This window comes from Pezoporus flaviventris, unplaced genomic scaffold, assembly GCF_033815535.1.
Source record: "Pezoporus flaviventris isolate CSIRO_AGI_PZ_B2104156 unplaced genomic scaffold, CSIRO_AGI_Pfla_v1 ptg000007l, whole genome shotgun sequence".
Taxonomy (NCBI): domain Eukaryota; kingdom Metazoa; phylum Chordata; class Aves; order Psittaciformes; family Psittacidae; genus Pezoporus; species Pezoporus flaviventris.
The window spans coordinates 91,156,493-91,170,288 of record NW_026892555.1 but is presented as its reverse complement, the minus strand read 5'-3'; the positions used below and the strand labels follow the sequence as shown (position 1 = coordinate 91,170,288).

At 43.4% G+C, this 13,796-nt stretch overlaps 1 protein-coding gene across 8 annotated transcripts in view; it reads right to left on the bottom strand.

Annotated features, from left to right (window-relative positions):
• Positions 1–13,796, bottom strand: part of ATXN1 (ataxin 1) — a 226,535-nt gene that overhangs the window by 49,035 nt on the left and 163,704 nt on the right. Inside the window, exon 2 of one of the 8 annotated variants that reach the window (XM_061449523.1) lies at positions 1,945–2,085. The exons of the other annotated variants lie outside the window; for them this stretch is intronic. The gene's annotated coding sequence lies outside the window, so the exon portion shown is untranslated. The remainder of the gene's footprint in view (positions 1–1,944; positions 2,086–13,796) is intronic. 8 annotated transcript variants of the gene reach the window in all.

Genomic DNA, 13,796 nt, shown 5'->3' with positions numbered 1-13,796 from the left:
ACTTGGCTCAACCCTCCCCATGTTACCGGCCTGTGAATACAGCCCTCCTCTAGGTTGGCATCAACCACCCTAGCTTCTGTAAACAAACTTATCACATGTTTAAAAGTAAAACAGAAGGGAAATGGGCCAGGAAATTATTCAATATAGTTCTGAATGAGCATTTCAAGTGGCAGAGTCCCATAGCTACCACTGCTGGGAACGATCCCCAGCTAACAAAGACATAAAAAGACCCACCCAAGTAGGAGAAGGGCTGCAAAGCTAAGGAACTACAAGAAGCCATGAAAGAAAATACATTATTAAGGAAAAAGAAAAAAAAAATCAAAGCAAGAACACCAAAGGGGAAAGAAATAAGTCTCTGGGATTAGCAGGCAGAAGTACAGATTTAAAGAGATCCACTGTGTGAGTACAGCTTTATAAAAGCTTACAACACAACAACCTTTAAAAATAGCTTTATTCCTATTGCCAAATCACCACCATAAACTGCATCAAATGAAGTTACAATCTGTCAAGGAGCTGAATGCATTGGCTTTACTGGGATTTCATGGTACTCTGTAACTTACAGGTTTAGGACCCTACAACTAAGTGCTAAATTGTCTAGGAAAACATACAGGAGGAAACAACAGTAAACCAACCCTGCAGAGTTACACTGTGCATAATCTTTTACATATAACTGAATGCTATCAGCTGTGACAATAACAGACATATTCAACACCCCAAACTGGCATTGCTATGCTGGTGCAGAGTACTGAACACTTTTGAAAAATTGACTGTTTTCCTTTAGCTGTTTCATATGAGATTACAGCAATCAGGCTCTTTCCTGTGTGCTTTGGGGTGGGGTTACCCTTTTTTCAGTGACTTACTGCTTATAAAAGCCAGGAACAGCTATGGATGGCAATGGTTAGGTTACCTCCTATCCCAAACCATCCCTCTAAAATCCCCACCCTGCAAAGCTTGCAGGTCCAAAGCACCAGCTACTCCAAACTCCTGGGAGATGAGGTTGGTGAGCTTGTGGATACATCCCTTATGCCGTAGGCCACACTCACATTTAAACATGTTTTTAAACCTGGACCTTTCAGCTTCTTAAGAGCAAGGCCTGGCACTGAGAGGGGCACTGAGAGGCTGTGAGGTGACCATGGCAGGGCTCCCAAGGTGCTGCCTCATTCCCTGGCATGACTTGACCAGGGAGAACGGCATGGCCAGAAGGCAGCAGCCAGGAAGATGGTTGGCACCGCACTGTGCCAGTCAGCACCACTGAGCAAACCCGGGATGGACATTCATGAGAGACCGCACCCCTGTGCGAACAAAGGAGACTGAAGTTAGGCATCCACAGGCAGCTGGCATTTGACACACCTAGAGGTTTCAGGAGTTTCTTTTGGTGACTAGGACAATTTCTAAACCATTTTTGGTAAGAAAATCACACTGACACTCCAGACCAGGGAGATGCCATCAATGGCATTTTCACCCTCTCCTTTCTTTCAGGAAAGAGAAAAGCTCTCTTTTCTTTCAGCTTAGAGAGGTAACTTACACAAAAGTAGCATCACCCTTTTTATTATTATAGTTTTCTTATGGTGTCTTCAAAGTACATGGTAACAACCACAGAGGAGAGGACTTATGCTCTAAATAGTCACCTCAAGAAACAGCTGAGTGCATAACTTGCACAAAACCAGAACAGATGCCACAAGGAAGGGAACTACCTAGAAAGTGAGCACGTTGCAGTCACCTTTGAAGGGAGATGATGCTCTGGGTGTGACTACTGCTGCTGGCAGGGTACAAGTGAGATAGGAAGAGCCACCCCAAAAAATAGAAAAGAGGAATAATTTGCAATAGTTAGGGAAGAAAAGACCCTGCAGATCGCATACTGCCACTCAGTAGGTTGCCCATCTTCAAGCTAAGCCTGCAATCCCAGCAGTGAGAACTGTGGAGCTGAATCAAGTTTGAACTCACCAGCAGTAAGGTTGTAAGAGCAGATCAGCCTGGTGGCTTTGCCTGTGCGAGTGCTCATCACAAGGCTGTCAATCCCTGCTCAAATGACTGGAGACCAGAACTGAAAGGGATGCTTGTAGGTCAGGTTTAATCCTCAAGAGCCTGTGGGTGGGTGAACAAAGAAGGGGTGGGCTTGTATGTAAAAATAAAGGACCGCAAGACACCTGGTTCTCAGTACTGCTACGAGTCTATTCCTTCCAACACCATTAATAGCATGCCAGACTTCACAGAAACAAAAGCAAGCAGCCAGGCTTTCCTCCCTCGAACAATAAAATAGAAGAGTCAAACAGAAGCAAAGATGGAATCAATTAGCCCAAGATCTTTTTTGATAAAGTTTACTCAAATAAGCCACATACAGAAGCTCTCCCCATCTACAACATTTCTGCACCATTATTTGTAATAAAATGACACCTCAGCCTGCAGAAGGTGCCACACTGGATACTAATAGCACACTTATTATTAGATTTTCTGCATGGTTACATAAGCCTGCAAAAGGGGAAAAATGTAAATGACTCGAGAAGATATTCTTCTTGTGGTTCTCATCAAGTCTTTAGTATCTGAAGATTGAAGATGATCCCTCCCGGCAAGAAACAATCAATTTTTATGCTTCATTAAAAGAGTTCTTTTAGTACTTTTAAGAAAATGCTCAAAGGCAAGTCAAGCGAAGAGTATATATATATATTTAAATCTAAACATTCTGTGCTAAATTTTACTCTCAGATCTTCTGAATTCTTCTCCTAAAATAAAACAAAGCTATGCATGCAACTTTGTGTTTATTTCTCCCTCGTAATCTAGCTGTGATCTGAGGACATTTCACCCTATATAAACCCAGCTGCATGAGCGTGCACGAATTTCAAAGAAGGACATAATAAGGGCAAAAGCAAGGGAGGTATGCACACACTCTGGTGACAAAGAGGCAAGAAGACTCCAGCCATAATACAAGGTCGTAAATCAACACCAGGCCAGCTAGAATAACTTACCCATGTCAACATACTGGCAGTAGGTGCTCAAGAATCTGTCCAGCTGCGTGACCAAGGGCACATCTCTTCCATTATTCAGAAATGCACAGGTCATAGCAGTGATCTCTTAAGGACGTGATGAGTGTATAATCCCCAGAGGACCTTTTCCCTGAAATCAATTGGTGGTATACACTCATCCCCAAAGTCCACTTCTGCACTGGATCTAAGCCTGATGACCTCCCTCTGGAAGTATTGTCTAACACGACACTTGCCCAAAGGAATGATGGGCTAGGCCATGGCTATTAACCACATTTATCTGTTACGAGTTTACAGGTCACTTAACCGTATCACAACACTGCGCACAGGAGAAGCAGATGCAGGAAGGGTTTAATACACTCTACGGCATTTGCACTTACCTATCAAATAACAGAAAACTAATTTAAGAGTCATGTTGTCTCATACTTCACTGCTGTACAAATGGCGTATAAATGCTGTTGTTACTGGTGCACAGGGTCTGCTCACAGCTTAGCTAAGTGAGATAAATCTAACACAAGTTCAGAAGGCTGGCTGACAAGTAGCTGCAAGCAGAAATCAGTGTTTTTCTTCCTTTAAATGTAAATGGTGTCTAACAAACTTACTTTTTGGAGGACTCAGCACTCTTGCCTTCATGCATATGGAACAACCCCAAGCCCACGGCAAGCCTCTGGCAGGAGCAGGGAACTAGGTGGACATCACCAACACAGCAGAAGGTTTCGCCACTGCAAAACTCATCTAGCCCATCCCTACATCACTAAGAAAGCATAACAGCTGGCTCACCTTCTCTCTGCTAAATGTACTGCTCCTGCAAGTCACATGAAAATACATACAGTGCCTTCTGCGACACTCACTGAATTGCCCAAATGAGGAAAGATTTAGGGTACTGTTAGCACTGTCCCTTGATTTTCTGAAAAAAGACCAACTCCCCCTCCCCCCCCCCCCCAACATAACCAAAAAAACCCCGCCAAAACCTATTGCAAAATTGCTAAGCCTTTGCAGAGAGAGTAAGCTGTGGCAAGGATTTTGTAGATCCTGTACCCAGGTTGCGGTACAGGAGGCCAAATTCAACGTGTTTTTTTCACTTGAACTACAGACAGAAGGAGCTATGTTTTACCTCTACACCCCTGATAAGATGACCTACACTACTGTAGCAAAGCCAGGGTGCATAAGGGTGCTGGAAAGAGCCAACCATTATATTCTGGAGAAGCAAAAGTACTTTTTTAAGTCTTCAAGGAACTTGGGTCTTCTACCTTGTGATCTATTTGCAAGATGACTTCGGATACTGTGGGTCCTTGAATCCCTTCATGAATTTCTGTAACTCTATGAATACAGTGTTTTGAACAAAGCCTTTTTTGTCCTGCACCTCTCCAAAAAGGGTTTACTGTAATGACAACAGGTAGCTCTGCACAAACATCTGAGTACAACTGTGTCCCTGCTCAGTTCACCACTGAAAATGGACTTTGTGTGGACCAGTATTTTGAACCTTGTATTCTTAAGTTTGGCTTCTAAATTCATTTTTAGGTACCTAAAAAATTGCTTGATTTTTAGATGGGCTCAGCAGCTGCACCTCCTTTTTACTTAAACAGAAGATGCAGTTGTTCAGCACCTTTGAGTATCAGACCAGCTTTATTTAGGTTCCTAACTTCAGTCACCTGTAGAAGAGCACAGTCAAGTGAGATCTGTATCCTTTTCAAAGTGTCATGCTTTTTATATATGCAAGTGATAAAGCTGCTGTATTAGAGAACACAAAACCCGACACAGCATACTTGGAGCCGCTTGTCCCACGACATCCCACATCTAAGTAATTCCATTCAAGTGTAAATGAGACACGTTGCAATTTCATGATTATTTACTATATTTGTTTAGTACAATCACCTTGCAAGAAGCTGTTAAGCACTTTATTTGCAAGAGCTGCAAAAATTGCCCCTAGGAATGTGGATACAATGTGTAACATTTTTTTTGGAAACACGGAAAAAAATCTGTATGGGAAAACAAACAAAAACCCCCAGGAAAACATCCTTGGAAACCTGGAAGAGGTGTGATTCTTTTGAAAATGTAGCTCTCAAACTAAAAGGAAAAATGCTTGCTTGCTCTTCATACAGGTGGAAGCTACCCACATTCATGGGGGTACAGGAAGCGAAACAAGATGAAAAAGGACTAGTGTGAAATGCCTTGACTAACTTAATGTACCTAGATTGAATTTGTAAGCAGGTTATTATATTAATTATTTACAGTCTTGTCTTAAGAGGGTGCAGATTTTTGTGTGTGTATGCACATTGGGATTTTTTTTACACATTTATAACTGCTGATACAAAGAGTTTTGTTCCGTGCCTCAGAAGAAATGATCTGATTCTGCCTTCATTTACACTGATCTAACTCTTAAATCCAACAGTTACATTGCTGTAAAATTACTATTATCAAGGGGAAGAACGTTCTAAAATTATCCCTTCAGCAGAGAGCACGAAGCCTGAAACTCTCAGGGCTTTCAACACCATTTTATCGGGACTGTGATCTCGGCACGGCTGGTAATGCAGCCAGCCGAAGCCATGAAAGGGAGCTTTGTGCCGGGCTATACACGAGGCCATGTAAGACTTCCAGCTTTTTGATTGGCCGATGGGGATGTTGCTCTTAGTAACACAGCAAGATTGATTAAGTACAATAATAATAAAAAAAGGCATTTAGAAAGACAGCATTGGAATCAAGTTCCACTTCTATGAAAGCTGCTACAGTGCATGCAAGCAAAATATGCCATGTTGTCAAAAAAAGGCCAAGTGCTCAAATATTTGAGATACTCAACTAGTAAGGACATTCAGAGATTTGTTTATAACGGGAGAAACCTCAACCTCCTCTGATCCAGAATGAATGCAGTGTGATCTCTCTGGTGAACCACACACAAACCTGTAACTGGATCTCCAGACCACAACCCTGCGAAAGGTAAGATAGTAGACCAACTGCCCTCACTATTGCTGTCATGCTTGCCTTTGAGATCTTGTTCTGACTTCTGCTGGTAGCTCACTCCCATCAGTGGAGGCTGGCCAGCGAACACGAGATCTTCCCTGGGGAGCTGCCTTCCTTCAGAAGGCTCCAGCAGACACATCCCAGACAGGATGCCAGGGAGCAGAGAGACAGCTGCACTGAACTAATCCTATCTCTGATGACCCCATGTCCTACTTCTTCCTCTTCAGGGCTGTTTTAGAGGATCTAGGCTTAGAAACTGGATTTTTCCTGGGAAGCTAGAGGTGGAAGGGGGCATTCCTGCCAGCCAGCTGAAAACCAGAGAGGCAGGTGCTTCACAGGGTGCTCCCATGGCACAAGGAATGGGTTAGGACCAACATTTCTGTTGCATGTTGTTGACTTTCCCATCATAGGCTCTTGCAACAGGTGAGAACTGCACTCAACATCTAACCATGCACATCTACACATTACAGCACAGCAAAAAATTTCACTAACAAATGTGCTGGTTGCAGACGGACCCAAACCTATCAGCTTATCTTTTCTAAAGATGATTAAGAATGAACATCACAGAACTGATGTTTTACTCGTCTGTCAAGAAGTATGACCCACCATCGGCAGGTGGTGAGCACCCTACACCACCATTGGTACACAGCAGGGCTTTCTGACTCCTTTGGGCTGAGCTGACAAACAAGTTCTCACCCTGCTATTTCCACACTACTTCTTCATGCAAAGGCCAAGCATGGCATAGTCAGTCCTAGCTCTCTCCTGGCTCCTGACTGCTCTTCAAAACAGGCAGGTAGCTGCCCTGCCACAGGAAGTGAAGACAAAGATGCCAGTCCCAAAGAAATAGTGAAATAGTGATGATTCAATGCTCCCAGTGCTCCCTTAGCCCATGGAGATGGCTTTTAAATGTTCTCCTTCCACACTTCACCTCACCGTGACACTTTCATGCAGTTCAACTTGGATTTTTTTGGCTGGGTAACCCCTCTTGGATCCTTGGGACTTTTCCCTTTCATCTGTATTCCTAATCCATGTGCCTGTTCCTTAGCATTGATATAGCTACCCATGAATACACACTCAAATTGTATACACAAAGAAATGCAGATCAGATCAGCTTTACTGCAAGCCCCGCAGAGATAAGACCAGCTAGTCTCTTCCAGTGCTATAAAGTTTGCAGAGCTGCTTTAAATATCTCTCTTCTTCAGAACACAGATTGGCTTGGCGAGGTGGTATATACACATTACTCTGTATACTGTGTATGTGTGAACATATGTTTGATAGCTAGATCGCTCTATTCCAATACATGGAACCGCGTATACACTTGTTCTTTTAAAACCTCACTGCTGCTGCCTTTAGCATAGGTTCCCTCCAGGAATCTCAGGCCCCTCTGCCCCTCGCACCTCCAAGAAGGTTTTTCTCCAGCCATCAGCAAGACTTTGCAGCTGGCTCCAGAGCAGAGAGCAACGATGCTGCAAGCATCAGCCAGAGGGGGCTGCGAGAGTGTGTTGTGAGATCCGACAGCCTTCAAGGGCTCAGGCTGCCGACTGTGCTAGAGGCTTTTCTCGCTTGCGTAAATCATTTCTTGAAATAATAATGCTTAAAATAGTTCATCAAGTCGCCAGGTTTCTCACTTTTTGATGCACACAGAATTAGGCAGCAGGGATTGAAGATGTACATCTGCACACCGGCTGCCTATTAGGGCCAGATACCTGTGTCTGGGGCTATACACAAAATGCAGTCAGATTCTGATGCTACCAAACTCAAAGGGACGGTGCCGTGCATTTGTTCGCCAAATCACCATCACCTACAGTTTGTTAGCGTGGTCTCTGTCATTCAGTGTTTTCTTATCCAGCTAGATGTTAACAGTAAAGAAAAGGGCCAGACTTCTTGGGATAATGCATTTGATGGTGATAAAAATGTTTCCATGGAGCTTTTACAGCAAAACAAAAATTGCTGCCCTTTATCTGATGTGCACACATTTCATACTTGCAATATGTCTGAAGTGATTTTATGACTAAATCCTGGGAAAAATGCAAAGAATGCTTGGCTAGAAGCATACTTTTCCAGTAAAAACACAACATGGCTTATTAACTGCGGCACTTGGAAGAGGCTATTCAACATGAAGTGAATTTTTTTTTTTTAGCTCAAGACCGAAAACATGTGTTCAGATATACGTTTTCTTTGGCTTCAGGCACCAATTTGACTGACTACATTAGCAGGGTCTCCAAGCCCTTTTAGTGTACACTAGTTTCAGTACAAATGAAGTGGTATTCTATTAAACATGCCAGGGTACTGCCGCTGAGAGCAAGGTTAAAACCTCCTGACTTTTTCAGAATATATTAAGCGGAAAATAATGGAAACAAAAAGCTGCATTAGGTACCTCGTTAAGATTTTTGTAGCTGCTGATCAGCAACCTTGTTATGGCAACAGTTTTCAAAGTCACTGCAAGAAATGTTAATTGTGGCGATGGTGGGGTGGGGACGATGCACAATGAACTGCGGGAGCAGTACTATTAGTGTTACCCTGAGAACAGATTATGCCATTTCCATTCTATCTTTGAATTCTGGTGGGTGTAGGGTGATGTGACTCTGAATGATGTCAGATTACCCAGCCTACATTTTTCTTGGAAAGAAGCTCCCTCCTCCACTTCTCTAGCAGGAGGGCTTATAAATACTGAGTTTAGGAAATCTCAGCTTCATCAGACTCTGAAACGATCCCCACGCTATCTGGGATTTCTTTAATCGGACAACTGGAAGGCGTACGCTTCTTGAATACCTGGAAACACCAGAATATGCTCGCTTAGGCTTGTGAAATGGTGAGAACCGATAACAAGGGGTGGTTTTCTGGACTAATCCCCAGGAAACAGGACTTCACTCTCCCCAGTGTGGGCTGCAATCCAGCCGATCTTGGGCACATTTGTAAGTGGGTCACAATGTCATTTCTCTTCTCTCCCATTAAAATACTAATTGTAAAAGCTTTTGTCTCTTATCTGCAGCTAACAAACTGGCAACACTGCACAAAGGGAAGAGTGCAACTCAGTCCAACATGCCTAAAGGGTACACTATCTCCATATCATGCATGGATTTGCACACCTTTGCTTCCCACTCCCTTCCCAGGTCTATCACAGAAAGCCATGAAGTGGAGGGGTGCAGTGGGGCTAGCCCCCACCACACCAGCCAGGGCTGCATATGCATCATCAGGCACTAACCCTTGGTTGTGCAGCACCCAGCCATCTCCCAGGATGCACCATTAAATATAAAAAGAGCAAGCAAATTTTCACCCTCCCTGTGCCAACACACACACACACACACACACACACACACACACACAGAGGCTGCAGCCTGGGTAGACAAACTATGAGGATTACTCAGTTTACATTTGAGACATATATTTATCTTTACAAAGATAAAAGATCTTAAACCCCAGTCAAGGGGAACACATTCTCCCTCCTCTCAATCCTGAGGTGTTTTTCCCAACAATGCAGACAGTTCATGCCAGCACTCGCTCTGCTCAACCAGATGATTTTTTTTCCTTTCCTATCAGGAGGCTGCAGACCGTGCATCTGTGCAAGATTAGGACAGATACTTCTATTACCCCTTTTTGTTGTGCTGTCACAGGTGGGGAGGCAGAGAGATGCTGGTTTGGTACAGTCAACCACAATATACCCAGGGCCTGACATTTCTCCCCACTGTGGCAGCGCATATGAGGGTGGGCATCCTCCTTGTTCTCCACCTTCTCTATCAGGGAGCAGCTCCAGTAACACACTCAAGCCAGTATTAACCATCTGGCAACAGACCCAAAGCATCGAGCCCACAGAGAAAACAAACATCAAACTCTGCTTATTTCCACTGCTGATGAACTAAAGCAGGACAGAGACAGGGTAAATTACAAAGATTATCTCCTTTCATGCGAAAATCATTTGCACACTACTCTCCTCTTCATATCACATCAAGCAAACTCCCAGTGATACTAAAAGGGGCATGGAGATCTGCTAATGCCAGACCTGTGAGATGGTGCCTATATTACTCATTTCACCTCCAGCTTTTTAAGTGCTTGAAAAAGACCTCTCTCACAATGAAAAAAGGAACTGCACATGCCATATTCAGAAGCATTTGTTTGTTTTGTGGAAATAAATGCACAAACTCAATTATTCTTTTTCCTACAGAAAAATACAATGCAGTGTTCTTTTTTTCCTTGGGTTAAGACAAAAAAGAAAAAAAACACCTCCACATCCAAAATCCAGAATTTTAAAACCTTTTTAAATGTCTTTCCAACATGCACTGAAGCTTTAAAAATCAATTCTGAAACTTGTTGAAAAAGGAAAAGAAAAAGTAATTTTCAGGTTCGACAACTCTTCCCGCACACATACACCCTTACATAAGCACTCATGTGCAAACTTTTCTATTAGAAAAGTCAGGCATACAGGGAAAGAAGTCTGTCCCCAGGTATGCACAGAAATCCCAGACACACTGCTGGAAGATGGAAAGACGGAGCAGCCTTCAGTATATAGCTGTGCCAGGAAACACAGAACTCCTCTGCTCTTCTGACAAATCTGAATATTTAAATGTGAGGGGAAAGTAAGAGTAACACCATCTTCTTTGAGATAACTCTGCTGGTACAAGTGTGTTAATGCTGGCTACAGATGTGCTAAAGTATATGCGTGTAAAAGGCAAAGACTTTTTATGATACACTGAAACACGCATTTTTATTTATCACAAGACCAGCGAGCAGGGTTTTTCCTCTGCTGAATAATTTCACCCCTGGCTCTCTCCCCTCTGCTTCTTACATTTCTGCTTCTCCTATAACCTTTTGGTGCCTCTTTACTCCCGAAATACAGTTACTGCTGAAGCATTTACATCTCATCCAAGATGCTTGTCTCACACTTGGTACACCTGATGAGTCCTAAAGGGAGCTGCTGCCATGTAAGGCTGATTCGCTCTACACTTAGTGCCACCTCATCTGTATCAGTGTCCCATTTACCTTTACAGTTACAACTCAGACTCACTGATACGCTGTCCGCAAATGTCAGGCTGAGCTCTGAGTTGTCTGTTGCTCACTTCCTCTGCCTCTTAAATCTGCGAGGGAATCTCTAAGACAATATTCTGCTGACCTAGTGTAATTTTTCTGGTGCTTCTTAATTTTTTTGTGCTTACCCTGATCTGTAAAACAGCACTTTGCACATTATGGTCTGTTAGTGAAACATATGCATTTTTTCTCCAAGCATCTTTCTTGCTGCTTTATTCCTCTCTATTTTGAGCAACTTTCAGCTGAGAACAATGTCAGACTGACAGCTCTGAAGACCAAGGTATTTCAGGGAGAGAGCCCAAGCACAATTCCTTTCTTTTATCAAAAGCTAAAGGCAAGCTCTCTGTCTTCTTTTCTGTACTCTAAGAAACTGCACCCTCTTTCAGTCTGCCTTAATCACTGAAAAGTCCCTGTTCACCAAACCAATGTGCTGGGCACGTACATGACCAAACTTGTCAACACAAATCCATTTGAAAGACCAGGACTCAAATCCCCAAATTCCCAACCGAGAGGGATGAGTTATACTGATGTAGGGGCTGCTCTCCACTGCTATACAGTCCCATATCTCTGCAGATGATGAACAGAGACAGTCTCAGACAACGTGCCTGTGCAGGAAGACTTCAGCAGAAAGCTGCAGGGAGTCTGGAAATACAACCTCCTGCTGCTGGAGGCTGTATTGGAGGGCCAAGTGAAGCCTTCCCAGCTGTCAGTGCAAGCAGTTGCACCAGCAGAAGGTCCCTGGCTGAATCATGCCCACACAGCCAAAACAGTCAGTAAGAGTTGAGCACCTTGTTTCTCACTCTCCCTCTGGGAGAAGGAGGAGGACGACTCTTCATTTAGCCCTTGAAGAGGAAAAAAATGGGATCTTGTCCTTCCATTCTGCTGTCAGAGGTGCTGAATGCTAAAATCCTCATCTGATTTCTTAGGGAGAAGGAGGTGGCACTAAAGGAGGAAGAAGGGCAGCAGTAACAGGAAGCTACCACCCAGAAACCCTCCCATCCCACTTGGCACTTAAATGACTTCTCCATCTAAGAAACTATTTTCACTGAACAAATAAAAGTATTGCCATACCCTAAAACATTCACTAGCTCAAAAATTATCAGGCTGGCTTCTGAAGAGAAAGTTAAGCGTGTGTCACAGAAATGTTGTACCATGCCCGCTGTAATGGCTGCTGAAGAAGGCAGCACTGCAGTTGAGTCATTAGGTTAAAATTAGTTTACCATGGGATGGGAGAGACAGGCATTTCATAGATTATTCTGTTGTGGTTTAACCCCAGCAACAACTAAGCACCACACAGTCACTTGCTCACTCCATCCCAGTGGGATGGGGAAGAGAACTAGAAGGATAAAAGTGAGGAAACTTGTGGATTAAGATAAAGACAGTTTAATAGGTAAAGCAGAAGCTGCATGCACAAGCAAAGCAATTCAAAGAATTCATTCACCACTTCCCATTGACTGGCAGGTGTTCAGCCATCTCCGGGAAAGCAGGGCTCCATCATACCTAACGGCTACTTAGGAAGACAAACGCCATCACTCTAAATGTTCTCCCTTCCTTCTTCTCCACCCAGTTTCATACGCTGAGCATGACACCATATGGTACGGAATATCCCTTTGCTCAGCTGGGGTCAGCTGTCCTGGCTGTGTCACCTCCCAGCTGCCTGTGCATCCACAGCCTGCTCACTGGTGGGGTGGTGTGAGGAGCAGAAAAGGCCTTGGCTCTGTGCAAGTACTGTTCAGCAGTAACAAGAACATCCCTGTGTTATCATCACTGTTTTCAGTACAGATGCAAAACGTCACCCCACACCAGCTACTTTGAAAAAAATTATCCTAGCCAAAACTGTAAGGACAGACAGGCCTGTTTAAAAACTACCTCAGAATCTGAGCCTAGCAGGACTACTCACAGAAAACCACAAAATAATATAAGGAGGATCATATTTTCTGTTGAATTCTACAAGACTTAGCACAAAGACATCTGTCTCTGTCCTTCTTCACCACTGCTGCAATTCACCTGCTTCCTGACTGTATTACAAATTTAGAAAAACCAAAGAACACCTCACAAACAGCTAAAAAATAAAAAATAACCTGCTACTTTTCTCCCAGATCTGGAACATAGACTTTAGCTCAAAAGGCTCCCAACCATTTCTGAACCATTTTTGTTTTCTAGAGGCATACACTTAGGAAGATACAATGCTGTCTGAGAGATGACCCCAACTGCTCCTTGAAAAAGGCTTACAAACAATGAAAACAACAAAAGCACATTAGCAAGCAGAAGCATGGCTCTTTATTTGCAGGCATTACCCAGTGTCAATAAACACTGATAAAAAAATGAGCATATCAGGCAACTAAAGCCCAGTGTATTGTTATGTGACAAAAAAAAAACCTTTAAAACCTCGATTTTCAGGCCAAAACCTATTTTGGGACTGTTGAAAGCCGCCAACCAGCCAGCAGCCAACTAAGATGTGCACGGTGACCAACTGCTACATTGGTTCACCAACATCCATCACATAAATTGATTAAATAGAGTCTGCATCAATCATTTAATATAGGAGAAATAAAGCCATTGTAATAGAATATAGTTTGCAGGATCAATACTTCCTGCTACGGAAATAAATGTTTCGACAACACCTTGACATGTATTTCTCTCCAGTACCTCATCCATGTTCTGCTACTTAGGTGAGAGAGGGAAATTGTTAACCTTGCTTTTCAGAGACTCTGAAATCCTTACAAAACCCAGCTGTGACATTTAAGCCTGTAGGGAGCCACACAAATCCTCTTCCCCACTCAGGGGGCTCTTGGAGAGAGAAAACAGTACTGAAACACCAGGCAGCTACAGATGCAG